Source organism: Alexandromys fortis, unplaced genomic scaffold (assembly GCF_014885135.2).
Source record: "Alexandromys fortis isolate MF-2015 unplaced genomic scaffold, M_Fortis_MF-2015_v1.1 scaffold_6, whole genome shotgun sequence".
Taxonomy (NCBI): domain Eukaryota; kingdom Metazoa; phylum Chordata; class Mammalia; order Rodentia; family Cricetidae; genus Alexandromys; species Alexandromys fortis.
Window position 1 is genome coordinate 19985061 of NW_026067902.1, and position 7534 is coordinate 19992594.

Here is a 7534-nt window from a genome sequence, read left to right on the forward strand (position 1 = left end):
TGAAGGCAGCACTCTGCAGAGGCTGCCCCTCTGGGGAGCTCAGGCAGATGCAGAAGGTGGCTTTCCCAGCAGGCCAGACAGGCGGCCCCCCAGTCCTCGGCTTATCTCCCACTGGCAGCTGCGTGTTCACGCTCCTTGCTTCTGCTCCTACAGCGTGTCTGACAGACTCTTGGTGTGTGTAGTGGTATGCATGTCCATGTGTGTGCTCACCCATGTCTGCTCCAGACAGGCACAAGGCACAAACTCTGCTTGGATGATCTGGGGTTGTGACTTTCTGTCAGCACAAGTGTAGACCTGGTCTTCTTCTTTGTTTTTTCCTTTTTCTATTTTATTTATTTATTTATTTATTTATTTATTTATTTATTTATTTTTGAGGCAGTGTTTCTCTGTGAAACACTCCTGGCTGTTCTGGAACTCACTTTGTAGAACAGGCTGACTTTGAACTCACAGAGATCCGCTTACCTCTGCCTCCCAAGTGCTAGGATTAAGGACTTCGCCACCACCACTGGGTTATAGACCTGGTCTTCTTCTACAGCCCCTTGACTCATTTGCTGTCTCCGAGGAGGGAGCTTGCTCTTTCCTGGGCCTGAAGTAGCTTTCTTTTTAAGACAGTAGATCTTTTGAAAACCTACCATCAAGTGCTTCTCTTCCCCAGGGCAAGCTGAAGTTCTGGGCTGCCTGGAAGAATACATAGGAGCATAATTGTCCTTCTGAGCTTGGTCTGGGCTGAGCTGTCATTGTCTCCACACTCCTGGCCCAGGGGATGGCCCTTAGTTTGTCTAGAAAACATTGTTGAATGTGTGGATTATGGACTTGACCCGGGAAGCAGCAATTCATTTTCATAAACACTTGGAGTTGGCCCTGCTCTGGTGTGCCTGCCACCTCTGTTCTGACTCATTTCCTGACCCAGTGGTCTAAAAACATAGATAGACCACTACTTTGCTTTAATTTTTAAAATTAATTTATTTTTATTTACGTGCCTTGGAGTTTTGCCATGAGTGTTGGGTCCCCTGGAATTGGAATTACAGACAATTGTGAGCTGTCATGTGGGTGGGTGCTGGGAATTGAACCCAGGTCCTCTGGAAGAGCAGTCAATGCTCTTAACCACCGAGCCATCTCTTCGGCCCCTTAAATTTTTTTTAATCACATCATTATTCTGTAATTGTACTGCATGTTTGTGGGTGTGCATGCTTTGTGTGCATGTGGAGGTCGTTGGACAAGTTGTAGGTGCTGGGGTCCTCTCCCGTGTGGGTCCCAGGGATTGAATTTAGGTTGCCAGGAAGGGCAGGAGTTGAGTCTTCTCATCCGACTCCTTACTGCCACTGTGGAAAACGACTTTGAATTTCCTTTTCAGGCTGGTCATGTGTATATCCTACAATAGAGAAATCCCATCCCTGAGGATATACCTGGAGAACCTGAGGCACACTTGGAGCCTGTAGGAACATCCCACAGCAATCTCAAACTAGAAATGCAGATAAGGAAGACGGCACATTCGCTTGTAGTACTTCCACACGAGAGAGCACTAGACAAGGAAAAGGGAAAAAGTTGAACAGATTATAGCTCTGCTCATTAGCCTGGAAGAAAAACAGTAAAACTACACAATGATGAACCAGATATCAAGACACACACGCGCGTGTGCGCACACACACACACACACACACACGTACGCACTCACACGCACACATGCGCGTATACACACACATACACCACTCACTCACGCACAAATATACATGGTGTGAGTCCAACTATAGAAAGTTAAGACAAACAAACAAAAAAAACACAAAAAAACTAGCATCCAGTCAGGCAGCAGAGGTGCACATCTTTAATCCCAGCACTGAGGAGGCAGAGGCAGGTGGATCTCTGTAAATTAGAGGCCAGCCTGGTCTACAGGGCTAGTTCCAGGACTGGTAGGGCTACACAGAGAAATCCTGTCTCAAAAAATATCCCAAATAACCACAGCTACATCCCCCCAAACAAAAACAAACAAACATCCAAACATCCAAAAGAATATCGTGTAGTGATACACAGACAGATAAGAAGTCACCTCAAATAAAACAGGATACTAGCACACCTGTGAGAGGGTGAAGCACGGGTACAGACTGAGCCTAGAGTTCAAGGTTAACCCCAGCAAATAGTGAGTCTGTCTCGAAAGTAACAAAAAGAAACAAAAAGATAACAACTGGGTGCTGGTCGAATAACTTGGTGGCAGAATCCTTGCCTAATATGAATTAGGTCCTGAATTCCACCTCAGCACAATAAAATAAAATAAATAAAATAAAATAAAATAAAATGGTGGAGGGCTTCAAAGTCATTTGAACTTACTTAAAGAAAAAACAAAAAAACATGGTCTTGCTACGTAGCCCAGGCTAGCCGGGAAGTGGCAGTCCCTCTGCAGCCTTGCAAATGATGGGTCTGCAGGTGTAGACCATGGAACCTACTTCTCCCTCTTAGTTTTGACCCTGCATGGACTGGCTTCCTACACATTTTACTGTGGGAAGAGAGAGCAGTGTGTGGTCTCCCTCTGCCTCCCGTTTCCATCCAGACCCTGTTCTCTCCCCAGCCGGCAGAGGAGGGGCCACAAGGTCCCTTATAACAGCTCCTTTCTTTATTTCTGAGTGGGTCAGAGGCATGTGGGGGGTGAGGGCCTCCCTTCTGCAGCTGGGCCCTGGCTCCTCCAGGGTGGTGGGAAGGCCCGGGGAGAGAGCAGGGTCAGACGAAGCGGCTGGCCCTGCTGTTTGTGCCAACTCTGGATTAGGCCAGGGCTCTGGCCCACCTGTTGTTTCACTCAACCAGTGTGAGCATGGCCACTGAGCACTTGCTGCAGGACTGGGTGCTGCTGAGCGTTCAGGGACGTGGAAGGGGTTTATTGTTGTTACTGTAGTTTTCATTTCTTTGTTCGTTTTTTTGCCTTACCCCACAAACACAAAGCCCAGGCTGGCTCCAAACGCCAGCTCCTCCTGCCTCCACCTCCGGAGTGCTGGGACTGTGGGCCCTTGCCATTACGCTGGGTGAGAGGTGATTTCTGAACTCTATGATCTAACAGTATTACTAGAGGGGACCATACCCCCCCCCCCAACTGTGCTATCAGCAAAATAAAGACTAGACATCACACGACCGCCCACCAGAAGCTGTGCCGGCATGCTGCTATACAGACGGCGCAATCACAGGCTTCAAGCTTATAGCCCAATGGCAGAGAAATGGATATATCAAACGAATGCAACCCGTCGGGCGGGATGGGGGCTTCCTCCCGCTGAGCGCTCTGTCTGGTTAATCTAACAGCAACCAAGACCCAAGAAATACGTGGTAGAAAGGAGGCTAGCCTCTCTATCTGAGAGTGGGCAGATGAAGTGTGCTGAAGTCACCTTCTAGAACTGTCCCTGGCTGAAGAAGATAGCCCCCTCCCCCACCTTGTCCTTGCAAGCTCATGGATGCACACAGGCCAAGGCAAGAGGGAGGTCATGGAGGGGGTGAGGAGGAGACAGAGGACTGGGGAGAGGCTGGAGAGTTCTTCTGAAGGAGTCCTGAATTGAGGCTTTAGGGATGAAGCAAGAACACAGTGAAGGAAGGGCTAGACTTCCTGGATGGAGGAACCAGCTGGGACAAAGACATAGGCTAGGAAATCAGGCAAGGAGGGCAATACAAGATGGTTCGTAATAGTGTTTGCCTTCAAATCCTTAGGTCAGCTCATCCCACTCTTCCCTCTCTTCCTTCCTTCCTTCCTCCCTCCCTCCCTCCCTCCCTCCCTCCCTCCCTTCCTTCCTTCCTTCCTTCCTTCCTTCCTTCCTTTTTCCCCCCCAGGCTGGCCTCAAACAGAGATCCACCTGGCCCTGCCTCTACTTCCCAAATGCTGGGATTAAAATCATGAGCCACCACTCGGCTTTTCTTTTTTTTTTTTTTTTTTTTTTTTAGTTTTTCGAGACAGGGTTTCTTCGTAGCTTTGGAGCCTGTCCTGGCACTAGCCCTTGTAGACCAGGCTGGCCTAGAACTCACAGAGATCCGCCTGCCTCTGCCTCCCGAGTGCTGGGATTAAAGGCGTGCGCCACCACTGCCCGGCTCGGCTTTTCTTTCTGTAAGACAAGGTCTCAGTAGCTAGCCTTGGATGTCCTGGAACTCTCTCTATAGACTAAGCTGGTTTCTGAACTCACAGAGATCCTCCCCCCCACACCTTGCTTCCCAAGTGCTGGGATTAAAGGTGTGCACCACCATGTCTGTCCTTCCACCATTTTAACACTGGGTTTAGTGTATTGCTCAGGCTATCCTCAAACTCTTGGATCTAAACGATCCTCCTGCTTCAGTCTCCAAATTATCGGGGACAAAGATGCTCTGTTGAAATGTTAGGTCTTGATTTTGGGGCATTTTCCAGACAGTTTTACTTTTATATAACCCAGCTTGTCTTGCACTGGATATGTAACCAGTCCAGGCTGGCCACAAACTCACAGCCATCTTACTTCCAACTTGTGAGTGCTGGGAACACAGGCTATACCTAGTGTAACCTTTGATCTCAAATGTGCTAGGACACTTGCCGGCTCTAGGGGAGGCTTGTCCCCACTGGCTCAGGGTGGAGGTACGCTGAGCAGCCTGGCCTGGATAGGGGAGGCAGGTTGGTGGATCGTGGAGAAGTCAAAAGTCAAAATTCCAGAATGGCTCCTGGTTAGAGGAAGTAGGCGGAGCACACTGGTAGAGCCTCCACCCTGAGTAACCGTGGCTCTGCGTGCCTGTGCTTGGGGCTGGAGGCAGAGGTTGGTACGTGAACGAGGCCCCTGCTTCATCTTAGCCAGGGCTTTTCTAAATGCCTGCTTGTGACGTGAAAAATACTCGCACGTAGCAAGATCGTCATAAATCACAGCTATGTGCACTTTAAAGCGCCATCCTTAGGAGAGCCTACAATTCAATCAAATGAATTCAATCAAAAAGAAACTCCTCAGGAAACTCAAAGGTGGTTTTGTCCTGGAGAAGCGGGAAAGTACAGGAGAAACGAGAGTCAAGCTTTTCTTTTCCATAAACTTTTCAAAACTTACACCGTTTCGGAGACTGGAGAGATGGCTCCGTGGTTTGGAGCACTCGCTCTTTCAAAGAGGATCTTGATGGAGTTTCCATGCGCCCACATGGCAGCTCCCAAGTCCCTAAGTACAGTTCCAGGGAATCCAGCGCCCTCCTCTGCTCTCTGCGGGTACCAGACACGCAAGCAGAGCACATACATACACGTAGGCAAAACACGCATACACATAAAATAAGTTTTGAAATAAAATTACAGTTTTTGAAACAGTGCATAATAAAAAAAATACGGCGCTCGCCTTTGCTCGGTCATTCTTGTATGAGGAGGTGATGATAGAGGACGATGTTCTTTTAATGTTCTAAATTAGCAAAATACAGTTCATGATGAAATTTCTGTCTTGGAAACGGTGCATTCATCCAAAGCACCCTGGGAAAGTGGAATGGCCCGATCCGCGCACCTGCGACCCCGCGGATGGCCGGCAGGGGTCAGGAGAGCTCCACGCAGAGCCCGAGCAGGTCCCCGCGGTGTCCAACGCTATGCTAAGCGGCTCGCAGAGTTTTGAGGCCGGAGGCGGAAAGAGAGCACTCCGGATCTGTGTAGGCTGCGGATCGCGACCAACGACCACCCAGGTCCGAGGGTCCCAGCTCCCATCAAGGCCCGCGAAGTGCTAGGCACTTCCCCTAATCCCGCAAACTGCTGCTTTACACGGTCTCAGGCTCCACCCAACCTTTCCCCAGCGTCGGGGCGTGGCTGACTCACCCTTGGTCCCTGAGGTTTAAGTAACTCCCGTTTCAGGGCTTTGCACGGGGGCCTTAAGCAATCTTGCCTGGAGCACCCAGTTGGTTGCAAAGGTCAGGGAATTGGTGTGCGAAGTGAAGCAATATTACAGAGGTAAGGGACTACCACTTCGCTACAGGGTTAAGACTCAAGTCTCTGGGGACAAACTCCCTCCAGGCCCACGCTGGGTTGTTGTAATATTCTGTGGCTGCCTTAGCCCAGTGTCACTTCCCAGGGGACCCCGGTGTCTACATTTATGTATCACTAGATTTTGATAAAGACCATGACCAGGCCACAATTAACACATCTCATTAGCCCCTGCCAGCTGCCCAATCCACTTTTCAGGATACAGTTTGTTTTGTCTTTTATTTTATTTATTTATCTTTATTAACTTTATTTTATGTGAATCGGTATGAAGGTGTCAAATCCCCTGGAACTGGATTTTCAGACAGTTGTAAGCTGCCATGTGGTTGCTGGGAATTGAACCCAGGTCCTCTGGAAGAACAGAGTTCTTAACCGCTGAGCCATCTCTCCAGTCCTTGTCCTTTATTTTTAAAATATTTCTTGAGTATATCACATTAAACAACAACAACAACAACAGGAAAACAATCACATCCTTCCTTTGTTGTTACAGCTGGATGAACACAGGTTAGGTAATTGTAGAGATTTCAAGGTTCCAGACGCACTGGCCCTCCCACCGCCAGGATCTTCTGTTGCGCCATAGCATGGTAGGGGACCTCACATGACAGCAGGCACACTTGTTTAACAGCCTTATCTTATAAAGCCACCAAAGTCACGAGGGTCCAACTACCCAAGCCATTAGCAGACGGCTGGGGTTAGGACTTCTTAACACGTGTACTTGGGGACACGCTCAAGTTGGTAGGGTCCCAGGGGGCATGACTGGGCGATATGCTTCTTTCTGTTAACTTGTGGAGGTCAGAGGACGACTTGAGAACCAGTTCTCTCCACCCACCACGTGGGTTTCAGGACTCCAATGCAGATGGTCAGGCTGCTAGGCAAGACTTCATGCAGGCCTGCAGGTCCCCTGCCGCATTTTGACCATCCATCGTCTGTGGGTCATTCCAGTGTCCTGCCTTGGCTGACCACTAGGACCCAGAACAGCTAAGTGAAGGGGCAGCCGCGAGCTCCTTAAGATGAGACTGGGTTGGGGTTGGGCAGGTGCCAGCTTCACCTGTCTCAAGCCTCAGCTCTTGGCTGTAGGCTCAGACCAAGTATCGTTGGGCTAGGATCCAGGAAAACCACTTAGACCTTTGGGAACTGAGGAGTTGACAACTCAGGTGCTCCACCTAGGATGCTATATGCACCAGCCCCGGGTTGGGATGTTCAGGTGCTCCACCTAGGATGCTATATGCATCAGCCCCGGGTTGGGATGTTCAGGTGCTCCACCTAGGAGGCTATATGCATCAGCCCCACGTTGGGATGTTCAGGATGTTCCATTTTTTTCACTACTAGCCCATCTGTTTCAATTCTGACCTTGAAAACATCAAGCTGTCTGGATAGTAAGTAACAAAATAAAAACAAAACCACCCTCAGAGATTGGGCTGGGCATGGTGGTGGCACATTCCTTTAATCCCAGAATTTGGGAGGCAGAGGCAGAAGGATCTGAGTTTAAGACCTGCCACAGATATATATTGAGACAAAACAAAACTCAGAGATGCGCCGGGTGTGTTCATGCCTGTAATCTTGGCACTAAGGGGGCAGGGGCAGGCTAGTTCCTGTCTCGAAACCAAACAACTCTCA

The 7534-nt window shown here is 49.3% G+C and overlaps 1 long non-coding RNA gene across 1 annotated transcript; it reads left to right on the plus strand.

The window, feature by feature from the left end:
- The first annotated feature begins 6140 nt into the window (after window positions 1-6140).
- Window positions 6141-7318, plus strand: LOC126496237 (uncharacterized). The gene is made up of 2 exons (XR_007590314.1): window positions 6141-7071; window positions 7122-7318. It is a non-coding gene; the product is annotated as an uncharacterized lncRNA (long non-coding RNA).
- Window positions 7319-7534: the final 216 nt, after the last annotated feature.